Source organism: Gossypium arboreum, chromosome 9 (assembly GCF_025698485.1).
Source record: "Gossypium arboreum isolate Shixiya-1 chromosome 9, ASM2569848v2, whole genome shotgun sequence".
Lineage (NCBI taxonomy): Eukaryota > Viridiplantae > Streptophyta > Magnoliopsida > Malvales > Malvaceae > Gossypium > Gossypium arboreum.
Window position 1 is genome coordinate 51,759,556 of NC_069078.1, and position 13,535 is coordinate 51,773,090.

The 13,535-nt window shown below is 34.0% G+C and overlaps 1 non-coding gene across 1 annotated transcript; it reads right to left on the reverse strand.

The window, feature by feature from the left end:
• Window positions 1-485: 485 nt before the first annotated feature.
• LOC128281051 (small nucleolar RNA R71) lies at window positions 486-592 on the reverse strand. The gene has a single exon (XR_008271267.1). It is a non-coding gene; the product is annotated as a small nucleolar RNA R71 (small nucleolar RNA).
• Between the last annotated feature and the right edge of the window lie 12,943 nt (window positions 593-13,535).

Here is a 13,535-nt window from a genome sequence, read left to right on the forward strand (position 1 = left end):
CAGAATATAGTGGAAAAGCAAGAGGACATCTTTAATATTCCTGAGGAGATGGCTAAAAATCAAAATAATCAGCTACCTCCTATGGTTGCCACAATTCTTGTAAATCAAAATCCTGCTCCCTGTACTATGTACGATTATGCCAAGCCCAATTTAATTAGGACTGAATTGAGTATTGTGAGACCTGCTATTGCTGTGAATAACTTTGAACTGAACCCGAACACCATTCAGATGATCCAACAATTTGTTTAGTTTGACAGTTTGCAAGATGAAGATCTAAAACTCATTTGGCTAACTCTTTGGAATTCTGCTACACTTTTAATATAAATGACGTTTCTGACGATGCCATTCGACTATGGTTGTTTCCCTTCTCATTGAGAAATAAGGTTAAACAGTGGTTGAACTCCCTACCACGAGGTTCTATCACTACATAGGAGCAAATGACTGAAGAGTACTTATTGAAGTATTTCTAGCCAGCTAAGACAGCTAAGTTGAGGAATGATATCTCATTCTTCGTACAAATGGATTTAAAGACTCTATATGATGCATGAGAGAGGTATAAGGATTTATTGAGAAGGTGCCCTCACCATGGGTTACCTCTATGGCTATAGGTTCAAACCTTCTGTAACGGTTTGAACACCTCGACTAGGCAATTGATCGATGCAGCCACCGGTGGGACTCTGAATAATAAAACACCTAAAATGGCTTATGAGTTTATAAAGGAAATGTCACTAAATAATTATCAATGGCAAGTCATGAGGATGAAACTGATGAAAGCAGCCAGTGTTTTCAATCTAGATGTAGTCACCATGTTATCAAAGTAGGTAGAACTTTTAAATAAGAAAATTGATGGTTTATATGGTTCTACATAGGTACATCCGGTGATGCAGTGCGATACAAATGGAGGAGGGATGAACAATCCAAAATGTCTACCTACAGCATTAGCACAGAGAACGAATAAGTTAACCTCTAATTTTTCAATTTTAAAACAAGTCAGAGAGTTACACGGGCAAGGCTCATGGCCATATGGAAGGTCACACAGGCGTGGTAGAAGCGAAGGAGAATAAACACAGTCGCGCGACACGGCCATGTGGATGGCCGTGACACACGGGCGTATCCAAGGCCGTGTGAAGACTGGGTTAAAAATTTGTAAATGCACACAGGCTGAAAACACACCACACGGGCGTGTGACACGGCCATGTGGCCCAACACGGGCCTTGCATGACCGTGTCCCCCTTAAAATCCCTACCCCAATTTTTATTTTATTTCTTTGTCTTCTTCTCAAACTCACCAAACCCTAGCCACCGCGCTTATTTCTTTTCCTCATTTCAGCCACCATCACCCCATTTCATTGCCCTTTGGTCCACCATCAACCTTCCCTCTCTTCTCCCCTCTCCATCGTCAATCCATTCCTCGACCAGACCCCTTTCCCTTCCTTTCTCAAACCGCAACCCCCACTGCCCCAAGCCTTTCTCTTCCTTTTCTTTTCCCTTCCCTTCTTAGTTCCTACCCACCCGCACCCCCCTCTAACTTCTCTCCTCTCCCTCATCCTTCTCCTCAAACTGTCAGCCACCTTCGCATGTTGACTGTCGCACCTTTCCCGAACACCCACCTCCCTCAACCTCCCTGTTCTTTCCCCTGCGCACAAACCTATTCAACCCCTTTCCACGACCTCTTCCTTTCCCTCATCTGACCTGACCCCCACCTTTCCTAGTCGACCACCACGCTTCCACACTGCCCTACCACCATCAATTATCCCTTTTCCCCTTTTCCCTTTCCCTTTTTTTTATTTCTTTATTTATTTCTTATCTTTTATTATTATTATTAGATAGATTATTTTATTTCTTTATTGTTTATTATTAGTAGTAGTATTATTATTAGCCATTTTCTTTTCTAATTCTATATGTTTGCTTTAAAATTAATATGATCATATTGTTATTCCTTAGTTAAATTCATTGTTCTTTGTTGCTATTACTATTTGTTCTTAACATTAGATTCATTTATTTATGTATTTTTTTCTTATCGCTTGTCTTTCTTATATGATTAGTTTATTTAGGTTACTTGTTATTATTCTTCTTATTTCTTGTTATTCTTTTTATTTTCAGTATGTCATGATTTGTTCTTTATTATTTTCTCAAGTTGCTTCATGCTAGTGTTACTATACGAATTTTTCATGCTTGAGTATTCGTACATTTTGTTGGCTATTTGGCCTACTTGGATTCTACTATCTTAAGACTTAGTTTGCAAATTTGGTAATGCTTCAGCTATTAATAAATTCTTTTTCGTCCTCAGACATACCATGACGAACACTCGCAGCAAGTCTAAAACCGCCATCTCTGCTTAGAAAAAGCGGAAGACCCTTGGTGCGACTGCCTCCTCTAGTGCCTCCGCTGAGGTCTGCCACCCTTACCTTTGATTTTCTGCGGGCCCCCAGGAGGATCTATTTCAGTTACTTCGACAGCGACCACTCGGTCTAGGCTGTTGTATCGATTGGGCTACGTTGGAGCAAGTCCACCTAGCTGACGATGTTTGCGCTTTCATTACCACAACTCCATGAGACAATTTTTTCTCCTTCATCGAGCCCACCTACATGGAGTTTACTTTGGAGTTCTGCGCAATGTTTCTTGTATAGCAGGTCATGACGTCTCATGATGAGCCAAGCACCATCACTTTCTGACTTGGTGGTTTGGTGTGCCATATGAGCATCCCTGAGTTCGGTGCTGCTATGGGACTTTACACAAAGGAGTTTATGAGCGCCAAGGACTTCTTTAGACTTCATCGGCACATCCATCACTCGCCATCACGTTGTTGGACCGATCTTACAATGAGCCAGGCCCTTTTTGATGGGAGTCACTTGAAGGCAACTTCTCTCTCTCCAGCTCTACAGTACCTTCACAGACTTTTAGCTCACACTTTAATAGGTAGGAGAGAGAGCACTGGAGTCATTAGCACTCACGATGCTTACTTTTTATGGAGCATGGCCCATGGCCATATCATTGACTTGGTGTACTTTATCACTTTAGCCTTCCACCATCAGATTGGCAGCCATAGGAGGGGCCCCATCTGTTCAGGCTCTTATGTGACTCACTTCGCTTTACACTTCAGTCTCCTAGACACACCGGAGCAATCCTCTACACTTACACTTGTTGGCTAGATGTCCCCACGAGGAATCTCAAGCATGATACACATGAGGATGATCGAGCGGTGTCGTGGAGTGGATACCCCTCAATATCGATTATTTCATTCTGACGCTCAGAACGAACCCGAGGACTTCACTAATGATGTTCCTCCCTATCACAAGGATCCACCACAGCCTCCACCTTCGAGTCACCGCCCTACTCCTTCTAGTGCCACTTTAGCGGACCTCCCTAAACAGTTGGCTCAATTCTAGCAATATTGCATTCAGAGGTTCGACAGTCTTGCGGTAGCATTGCAACAGATATGTCAGCATCTCCATATATCCTCTTCAGCGCCAACGACTCATGACACTGATGCGTTTGATGATGAGGACCATTGAGTCCATTTATTTTATTTTATTTTTAGATTTATTTCTATTTTTATGTTTTTTTTGTTTTTTTTAGACTTCTTTTACTTTTATATTTTGAACTATATTTTTATTTATTATGGTTGTTTCTAATCGAGTATAATTCATTAATCTTCTTCACTACTAGTATCTATTTTCTTAATAGCTTACTCAGAATCATACACTACATTTAAGATTTGTCTACAATTTCGCTTTTCACCATTCTGGGGATTTCATCCAATATTCAGGGTAGTTTCAATTATCTCCCTCTCTTATGATATTTTGTTTCTTCTGTGTTTATTTTTGTTTGAACATTGAGGACAATTTAAATCTTAAGTGTGGGGAGGTTATTTATATGATTATTAGAAAATCCTTAAATTATGTCTCGTGTTCAAGTAATTTTCTCATATTACTTTTAAAATGAATTCTTATCGATTTATGATTATCATTGATATGTTTTTAATTAAATTCATAGATATTTGTGCATTGGTTGTTTAAACTTTAAGGCATGAGAGAACCAAGCATGATAAGTCTAATTTCAGAATTAAAAATCTTTAAGTTGTTTCCCTGAATTGAGGTATTATCTTGAAGTTTGAGATTTACAAGATTCATATCAAAAACCATAATTTTTGTGAGATTTTGATCCTTTAGAGCATACACTTTTCTTTCTCATTTTATTGTTGGTTATCTGTGTGTCAATATTAAATTGTTATTCTAGAACTTGCTTCAATTATGCAAGTCAAGACCACACCTTTGATTTGATATACTAAGATGATAAAGGCACTTAAGTTTTAACCCACTTATCCCATAAAAAGCCTACCTTCATAATTAACCCTTAGTGAACCCCTTTCAGCTCTTGCTTTACCTATTAATGATAACTCATAACTCATTTTTTGTTCATTGAGAATTTTCCCCGTTTTATTGACTCTATTTTTATCGAGATTTGATTTGGTTAATTGCCTGATTAAGCCTTTTGATTAAGTTGCTGAATTATTTCTTCTTATTTACATATTATTCAAAAAAACATCAAAAAAAGATTAAAAAAAATAAATACAGATATATATTGATTATTATTTAGCTCTATAATTGTTGAGCTTGAACAGTTAAATTTATATTTTGAGAAGAAGCTCGTTTTATTCTTGAATAGTTTCAATTGATGTAATTATTTTGTAATTCAACATTTGTTATTTTTCTAGTTTGGTAATTTATCAATTCAATCTCAATTCTAATCATCTTTTTCAGTCTTTCCCACACCTTTAACCTAAACCCCATTACAACATTTTAAAGACCTTTTAATTTGTGTATCATCTCATTTTACAGTGGTGGAGATTTGATTTTCATGCAAGCCTATGGTAATGACTTTTCATATTTGACTTTTAAGTGTTTAATTTTTTAACCTTAAACACTTTGAGTGATTTGAGTAAATCTCTAGTGAGGATATTGATTCTTGTCAATTTTGAATTAAAGTTAATCATTTAGATGAGGGGAAATACTTATGTTTTCATGCTTTAAAATGTTTGATTTGAATTGTTTGAATCTTTAATGCTCTTTTTAGTTGAAGTATCAATGTATAATTATTCGTGAATTATGAAAAAACATTATTGATGAGAATCATGAGCTGAGAAAGTTTAATTTTAATTATAAGCTGAGGATTTTGCTTGAAGAAAAGAAAACATTTAAGTGTGGGGATATTTGATAAACCATAAAAGTAACACATTTTAATCCCACGCTTGGTATGTTTTTGGATGATTTATTATGTGAATTAGTGAATTTGATGCTCTTAATCCTTTAAATTTATGTTTCTATACTTAGGTGAGCATAGGGAAGTGAAAGGAGCAAAAAGGGGGCCAAAATCAGACAAAAAGAGTTGTTTTTAGGAACCACACAGGCTAGGCACACACCTGTGTGAGCCACAGGGGCTGTCCACACGTGTCGATTTTGAACCCTGCTTCTCTTTTACACATAAAAACCTAATTTTTAGGGTTTATAAGCATTCTAAAGTTTATAAATACATATTAGAAGAGGACTAAAAGGAGCACGCAAAGTAAAACGAAGAAATTACTCGAAGAATGCTGTCGGAATCAACTCAGAAGCAAATCTCCTTCAAGATTGAATATCTCTAGTCAAATTTCTTTTGAAGTTTTATTGGGTTTCTTATGTCTTGTTGTTATTCTAATTATGAGATGTTTTCTTCCCAGATTATGTACTAAATTCCCTAGATACCTAAGGAAGATTTAACCTATGATGAATCTTATTATTTGATTTTCTGAATTATATGATAAATACTTGATTCTTATTCTCAATTATGTATGATTATTTCTTGCTTTAATATTTTAAGGATATTAATTCAAGTGTGATATGCTTATTTCAGTGGAGCAAAAGTCTTTGTTTAAGAGTAGATCTGGCATAATTGAGTGGAGTTGCATGCAATCCTAGAAATAGGATGACATAAATCTTCCGGATTAGAGTCAAATCTAATAGGGGAATCCATAAATCGAGTTAATGAGACAATAGGGGTTTTAATTAGAAAGAGATTTCAATTAATCAACCTAGAGTCAGTTGTTCTTACTCTCGAAAGAGATATTAACATAATTTAGGGATTCTATGGATCAAGGTACAAGTGAATAAATCGTCTAATTCAAATTCAGAATAATAAGTGAAGTTTAGGTGGATTCTTTCCTGGGTATAGTCTCTCTCTTTAGTTATATTTAAGTATTTTCTCATTCTATTCTCTGTCGCATTCTTAATAATTAGTTTAGTTAAATTTAGATTAAAAACATCCCCTTTAATTTATAGGCTAGATAATAAAAAGATAGTAATTACTAGTACTTTTAGTCCTTGTGGATACGATATTCCCAACTCACCATACCTATACTACTATTCGATAAGTGCGCTTGCCTTTGTCGTGATTTTAGTTAGTTTAGTGACTCATCAGCATGTCACGACACACAACTTAGAACTTCAAGTCTGGAGCTCATTCAACTATGTTGAGACCTCGGAAGCTTGTGCTGCGACCCAATTTTCATTCTTGATGCTTTTAGGCCAAAAAATAAGTATCCTACACGCACTCAATTTAGTTCGTTAAAACTAACTATGGCCTGTATTGGTCAATAGGTCAACTAACATAAAATTATTGCGTAAAAAGCTTATTTTGTAAGAAATTAAATCTAAGATAATAAAACTAAAAATGTTTAAAAATAAGCTTATTAAGTGCTGGAAAGTACCTAATTTGCCACTACAAATTGTGGTAGGTCAAATTCCCCCACACTAAATTTGTTACTTATCCTCAAGCAAACAAGACAAAAGTAAATGAAATAGAAAAAGAAAACACACGAAACAACAATGTACTTGAGCATGCGTCACATACGAGATTGGTTTCAAAACATCTGAGAAAGCGAAATATGCTAAACAAATAAATCTAGCTAGATGTCTAAACGATTCGATTCATGATTTTCACTTCAAACATGCTAGTTCAATAAGTTACAAAGTAAATAGGTTAAAGAAAGCTAAACATATAATACCATCAAAATACATACACAAGTATAACATCTATAGTTGAAGAATATAGGCGATTCGTTTTCTATTCACTCAGTTTTTTTTATCCATGCTTTAAACTATAATATAGTATTTACAAGTATAAGCAATTCACGAGTGTTGGTGTCACAACCCAAAAATTGAGTTAGTGGAATGGATATCTAATCCGAATAGCAGAATTAGGTTAGAAGTGTTTAATAATAAAATAGGACAAAATAAAATATTATAATAATAATCAAGATTAAAATCTTAAGTTAAGAAATTAAAATTAGGTGTTTGGGAATTTATTTTCATTTTAAAAACAAAACCAGATTTGAAAGTAATTGAGGAATTGTGTTTTAATTAAACAAAATGACTAATTTGGAAAAGGGAAGAAACTCAAGGTGGCCAAAAGGGAAAATTCCCAATTTTAAAATTTTGGTTAGCTATTTAAACCTCCCATCGTCCCTTCCCTCTCTTTTCATAACCCATTCAAATTTCTTCCAAAATCCAAATTAGATATTTTCTCTCCAATTGATTACCCAAATCTGATTTTCTAACCTTCCAAACACCAATTCTTCCATCAATTTCAAAGAAAATTCAAGCTTTCTTCATCAATCCTTCATTGTTCCTCACATTTCTCGAATTTGATCTGCAACTTGTCAATTTATTTAAATTAAGGTAAAATTCTGATTCCTATTGATAATTCTAAGCTCATTGCGTTTATAATTTGGGATTTGATCAACTAATATGGGATTTTAATATATCTAAAGTTTTAACACCGAAATTTGGTTCAAAAATGGTGAAATCTGAATTATTGAGTTAACTTGCTATTTTAAATTGATTTTCAATTCATTTTAAACTAATTAGAAGGTTTTTTAACTAAATTTAACAAATCATTAGAAGGTTTTTTAACTCAATTGAACTAATTAGAAGGTTTTTTTAAGCTCATTAATGATTTCTCGAAAAAGTTAGATTTGATTAATTAGATGAAATTGATGGCTTAGATTTGTAATAATATGATATTTAGGATTTTTAGAAACATCTTTAGGGGTTATGAACGATAATTGAGCAAGGAAATCTTTTATTTCAGAAAAACTAGTTAGATTTCAATGTTGAGGAAGAAAAGCTTAGATATGCAATTTTACTGTGAATCGGTTGTGTTTTTAGTTGTTCATAATGTGCTTGTAATGTGTTTATCATGTATAGAAAGTGTCAGATCAATCGGGATCCTCTAATTTGCAAGAAAAAAGGCAAACAAAAACTTGTTTGAGCTTTTGGCATTGAAGCAAAAGCCAAAACAGTGAGTGGTTTGGTGTGCTACATTTATGCACCATTCAGTGTGTTAAAGGCAAGCTTAGGTAGCCTAATCACCTATCTTGAGTTCCAAATGTAAGTGATTCTACTCAAACTATGATATTTTGTAATAAGTGCTTAATATTGTTCTTGATGAATGTGATAAGAGATCATGATATATGTGATGTGCATATGATAGAAAGTGACAAGTGATTTTCTAGATTTATGCACACACAAGTGATAAAATTGAATGTGGCTCTCTGAGAAATTGTTATTGTTACAGCTCATTTTCAGTGAAATCAGAATAGTGGTTTTTGACCACAAATCCGATGTGAAAATATTTATTTTCTTAATATTTTAATGTCTAATTATGTTAGCAAAGTCGTATAAAAATTGCATTAAGAAATTTTGAAGTTTTCATGCTTAATTTAGTAAAAAGGACTAAATCGCGTAAAGTGCAAAAGTTGTGTTCCAATAGCTAAAGGTGTCTAAAAGCTATAGAAATTTAAATTGAATGTATTTATATGGTAATTAGCCCATAAATGAGTTAGTGGAAGAATTTGGCTTGGTATAAGTGAAATTTTTAATGTATTAAAAGGTTATAAAGGTAAATTAGTAAATAATGTTAAAAATTAACTAAAACAAAGGTATCATCTTCTTCATTTCATCTAAGTTCAACCGAAAATCACCATTGGAGGAGATTTTAGGTTCGGTCAAGTTATTCCCTTGCTTGTAAGTGCAATTCTGCTCGGTTTTTAATGATTTCTATATTTTTGGAGTCGTTGTAACTTAATCTAACATGCCTAGGGACTAATTTTCAATACAGTTAAAATTCTAAAGTTTTGCTATGAATGTGTGTTGGTTGTTTTTGATATTTTATAGATGAAAATGAAAGTTTAATGATAGTTAAAAAAAAAATTTGTAAAGTGATTTTGGTTGAAAATGTCAAATAGGGATTAAATTGATAAAAGTGAAAATTATGTGGTAAAATCTATGAATAAATGAAATATAGGGTTTTCTAGGGACTATATGATATTCGACTATAATGGGCTAAAATTGAATTGCATGAATTTGCATTGTTATGAGAGTAGGACTAAATTGTAAAGAAGTTAAAAGTATAGGGGCAAAATAGTAATTTTTCCATAACATGAAATTTGGATTGAATTGAGTAAAATATGAATTAAAATAGTTAAATTTGATTATATAGATCAATAAAAACAACGTACGGAATTAGATTGTAGAAAAGATAAAGTTTTGTACTAAACATTGATTTTCCTTCATATGAGTTCGAGGTAAGTTCGTATGTTAATAAGCATTAAATAATTTTGCATTAAATGCTTTAATATTGCATTCTTGATGAATACGATTTCATGGAAATAGTCGACAAAGATTTGGAAACGTATGAGATCCCAATTGAACCTTAGGAATAGATAGGATACGAATGACATTTCATTAAGGGTTACTGTATTTCGGGTGCTGGTCCCGTACGTTCTACCGGTGGCTGAGTTTTTTAGCATGTGTTCTGGTTACTTGTCAGCTTGTTTGAGTAGCACCGTGTAGCTACGTCTTGACCGTCAGCTTGTGTGAGTAGACCCAGTGATGGCTCGAGAGTGAGCATCTATACGAGATATGAGATAGAGATGGTTTCGACCATGTATTGACACTTAGTGTGCAAGATACCCGAGTATCCAATATTATTCCAAATGGTTCAATGTGGTTATGTTACGAGAGTGTATGAGTTCAATATGAACTAGTACAGGTATGTACTGAATCATGTGAGAATTGAATCTATGAGATTTTTTATTTCATGTCTAACTTTGTTAATGAATATGTGTTAAACTTATGGATTAAATTGAGTTGCATTAAGCTATGTTTATTTACTTAAAATGTGATTAAATGGTAAGCTAAGTTTTAGGTTATATGAACTTACTAAGCTTAATTGCTTACTCTATTTATTTTTCTGTGTTTTATAGTAATTCAGAAGCTCGCTCGGATTGGAAGTTGTCAGAGATCTCATCACACTATTCAGCAGCTATTTTAGTACTTTTGGACCTAATGTATTTTCGTTATATGGCATGTATAGGTCATTTGGCTAATGAAAGCCTATATGTTCTGGTTATGTATTTAGTCATTTAATATGGCTTGATTTTGCATATATTGGTATGTATATATATGTGTTTGTCTCATTATGTATGTGTTTGGGTTGCCATGGAAATGCCTTGATTGTGATTTGGAAATTTTGATTATCATATAGTTGAGATTAAGAAATGGCATATTGGGTGTGTGTTAGGCACAAATGTGTATATATGCATTTGGCCATTTAGGTAACTTTTGGAAGTGATATTGGTGAGATTTTGAATGGCTAGTTGTGATACTTAAGAGCTTATGGTTGTTGGTAATGAAATTGCATGGCTTAGACTTGATTTTTGGGCTGGTTTAAATGCCTATTGATAATATGGTCATATGTTTTTTGGTATGTGTATGTTGTTGAAAAATATTGGGTGAGGAATGCGGCTTGGAATATAGCCTATTTTGTCCACTCAGGCAGAGACACGGGCGTGTGTCTCAGCCGTGTGTGACACACGGTTATATGACACGGCCGTGTGTCTTCTATAATTTTTATTGAAATCAAGTCAGTGAGTTACACGAGTAAGTCACACAGGTGTGTGGTTGGCCGTGTGACCCAACTCAGTGAGTTACACGGGGTCAGACACAGGCTGGGACACGGCCATGTGATCCCATTTCAAATTTCTACACGGTTTAAGACACGGGTGTGTCTCTTGACCATGTGAGACACACGGCCTGGCCACACGGCCATGTGTCTCATGAACTTTGAAAATTTTCAATTTTTTCTCAAAATTTTCTTAAGTTCATGTTTGAGTCCCGAATTGTTTTTAATACATGTTCTGGGTCTCGAGGGTTTGTGTTAGTGACTATATGATTGAATTTGAATGATTTTTGTTTGGTATTGAATAATAAACATGAAATATATGATTGTTTAAGCATTAAGTCCGATAATGCTCTGTAACCCTATTCCGGCGATGAATACGGGTTACAAGTGTTACATTTATAGCACTTGATAGTGCATTATAAGTGTTTTTGAAAGTGAAATGTGTAAGTGTTTTCAATAAGTGAAAGTGTGCATAAAACAGTAAGTAAATGTGTGTTTAGGTGAATATGTTGGCATTGTGACCTTTTGGAACCATTGGATATCATTAGCATGGCATAGGATTGTGAGTACTCACCACTATTTTCTTATGTATTTAGGCATTGGTGCCTTGAGACTGGTTTGGAGAGATAAGGGAATGTTAAGCTTAGCTCCATTCAATGATACTGGTTGGTGTATTTAGAATGTGTTAGCTTCATGCTACACTTTTATGGGATTAGCATAGACTCTATGAATCATTTTTTGTGTTTGGAGATCCCCTTACCCAATGCATATATTTTCATACATGTTTCATAGTCACATTATGCCAATATATTAACATGAATTCCAATGATATATGCTTGATGTAATGCCATGAGTAAACAATATAGTATGTTTTCTATTAACCTTGGTATTGTGTATTTCATGTGGCATTCTTTGAACACTCACTGAGCTTGAATAAGCTCACACTCTATATGTCTATTTTGTAGAGAAATAGCACGAGTGAGGAGGAGAACTGAGCTCACAAAGTGATCCAAAGCAAGGCAAAGTGATTTGAGTAGGTGATGTGTTCTCAATAGCAAAAAGAAAGGAAATGTGAGACTAATCATGAGGGTTTAGGCTTTATTTTGCTACTAGGTTGTAAAAGTACTTTAATGGACTGTTTAAGGACTTTTATAATTGGTTTGAATGTTTTGTTTGATGCTTGAGAATAATGAATGTATAATGCATGATTCTAGTTTGAATGCATGATGAATAATATGCTTGACTCGTGGTGAAATAATGTTGTGAATGCTTAAAATTTCATGTTGAATGCTTGGACAAGTTTGAAATGACCTTTTGGTATGAGTTGAACCTATTTCATCCTTAGAAATGCATGTAATGCAAAATTGACTTGTTGAGTAATTTGAATAGACTTTAGGACTGAATGCTAGATAGTAAATTACCTAAGATGTCAAAGTATGTTATTGTATGTTTTAGTGTAATTGAGCATGTTTTGAATGATCTATGTATGCTATATGACATGTTAGAATAGGAACAATGGCATGAAATCACGAAATGATATGTCTAGCTTTAGTGTCAAAAGTGTCATATGCAAGTGTTGGGATTTTCAGCAAAAATTGCAAACGACAACGCGTCAACCCATAGTCGACGTTGTGATGAGGGATTGTCATCGGGACACCGTTTATTGCATTTTTGCGATGAATGCCCTCTTTTAAACAACGACATGACGTAAGTAATCACATCGTCACAACATGACAGGCTATGTGTTCTGGACATGTTCTGTTTTCTTTGCAAATTAGTCTTGATTTTTAAACAATCAAATTGAAGTCCATAAAAACTATAAAATGACATGAAAACTTGCATGACTGGGATTTAAAAATCTAATTTCATCTTCCTATTCTCAATTTTACAAAAAGGTTTCTCCGAACATTTAGCCAACTTTACGGTTTAGTCCAAAAACCTTTGTTCTAAAATTAAATGAGTTTTACTTAACGTTTTGAATCGTTTCTTCCAATTTAGGCCTGGAATAAGAAGTTGCAGGTTAATTGCATGTTTAATTAAATGATTTATGAATATTTTGTATTTTTATGCAAAATGACAATTTTACCCTTGTTTAGTTATTTGATGTTTTTGCTAGAAAAGCATGATCTTAGGTTTGTTTGCTTATGTTACTTGTTGATTGACGGCTTAACGGTGTAAAAAGCCCTTACAATTTTTCAAAAAAAGCAATTAAGTCCCCGCATTTGTTTAACCTCACTTGGGAACTTGGACTTTCACAATGCATCAAAAAGACCCTTAAACTTTTTCAAAAAATGCAATTAAGTCCTTGCTTTTTTTTTTTTTTGCACTCAATTGGGCACTTGAACTTTCAAAATGCATAAAAAAGGCCTTCAAAATTTTTCAAAAAAAAAAGCAATTAAGCCTCTGCCTTTTTTGCACTCAATTGGGTACTTGAACCGCCCTTAATTTTTTTCAATTAAAGTCACCACGTGTCACAACCACAACATGACATGTGGTAAAAATGGTAATAAAAATTAATAAAATTTATAAAATATT